This window comes from Colobus angolensis, unplaced genomic scaffold (genome assembly GCF_000951035.1).
Source record: "Colobus angolensis palliatus isolate OR3802 unplaced genomic scaffold, Cang.pa_1.0 Scaffold54, whole genome shotgun sequence".
In the NCBI taxonomy this organism is placed as follows: domain Eukaryota; kingdom Metazoa; phylum Chordata; class Mammalia; order Primates; family Cercopithecidae; genus Colobus; species Colobus angolensis.
The window spans coordinates 138,529-140,049 of record NW_012118932.1 but is presented as its reverse complement, the minus strand read 5'-3'; the positions used below and the strand labels follow the sequence as shown (position 1 = coordinate 140,049).

General features: G+C 44.5%; 1 protein-coding gene across 1 annotated transcript in view; it reads right to left on the bottom strand.

The window, feature by feature from the left end:
• Positions 1-1,521, bottom strand: part of IQCG (IQ motif containing G) — a 49,612-nt gene that overhangs the window by 41,554 nt on the left and 6,537 nt on the right. The window lies entirely within an intron of this gene.

The window sequence follows — 1,521 nt, the reverse complement described above, 5'->3', positions numbered from 1 at the left end:
ACTTGAGGTTGGGAGTTCAAGACCAGCCTGACCAACATGGAAAAACCCCATCTCTACTAAAAATACAAAATTAGTTGGGTGTAGTGGCGCATGCCGGTAATCCCAGCTATTCGGGAGGCTGAGGCAGGAGAATCGCTTGAACCCAGGAGGCGGAGGTTGCCCTGAGCCGAGACACTCCAGCCTGGGCAAGAAGAGTGAAACTCCGTCTCAAAAAAATAAAAATAAAAAAAAAATAAAAAAGAGTATCTTCTGCACAAGTTATATAATACTATTATGTAAAACTTGATAAATATGTATTTCTATTTATAAATTGTTTCCATTTTATACCTACAACCTAAGTTATTGAAATGTACAAGAGCTAAACATGTATAAAGACTTTGCTCACTACTGAATTAACTTTCTAATAACTCAGTGCTGCTTCACAGAGCAGTCCAAAACATGATTGAAAATGTAATGGCTTGGCTAACCAGGTGAAACCCCGTCTCTGCTAAAAATACAAAACACTAGCCGGGCGCGGTGGCGGCGCCTGTAGTCCCAGCTACTCGGGAGGCTGAGGCAGGAGAATGGCGTGAACCTGGGAGGCAGAGCTTGCAGTGAGCCAAGATCCGGCCACTGACTCCAGCCTGGGCGGCAGAGCGAGACTCCGTCTCAAAAAAAAAAAATAAAGAAAATGTAATGGCTGACACAGTAATGCGGCTGGATATTCAGGAAGGCAAATTGCAACGTATTCATCAATGACAAGTCATTTTAGATGAAAGCGAAGTGAAGACTGGAGCTGAACTTCCTCCCCCAAGTGTTCAGTTAAGTTTCAGCAGCTGAGAAATACAAGCTGGGTGGACGGCTTAGTAATCCCCTCTCCTCAGTATTGTATTTATACTGATTTCAGTATTGGCCTTTTTGGATAATGCCAATATAGTGGAAAAGGATATTCTGTCTGGTAATGTACCTTCAGTTATGACCATTTCACTCCATCAGTTGAGAGTACATATCTCAGATAGTTAGTGTAGCCCTTTATCTGAAATAAAGGTGCTATTTCCAAGTGATATTTAATGGCACCAGCCTGGACAACACAGTGAGATCCCATCTCTATAGAACTTTCATAAAAAATTAGCTGGGTGTGGTAGTGCAGACCTTCAGTCCCAGCTACGCAAGAGACTGAGGTGGGAGGATCACTTGAGCCTGGGAGGTAAAGGTCGCAGTCAGCCGTGACGGCACCCCTACACTCCAGCCTAGGCCACAGAGCGAGACCCTGTCAGAAAAAAAAAAAAGAAGAAGAAGAAGGAAAGAGAGAGAGAAAGACAAATCAATACACTTAATGAGATAGGTACTATAAATGAGGGAGAAATAAAAAATAAAGCAGGCCGGGCGCGGTGGCTCAAGCCTGTAATCCTAGCACTTTGGGAGGCCGAGACGGGCGGATCACGAGGTCAGGAGATCGAGACCATGCTGGCTAACAAGGTGAAACCCCGTCTCTACTAAAAAATACAAAAAAATAGCCGGGCGAGGTGGCGGGCGCCTGTA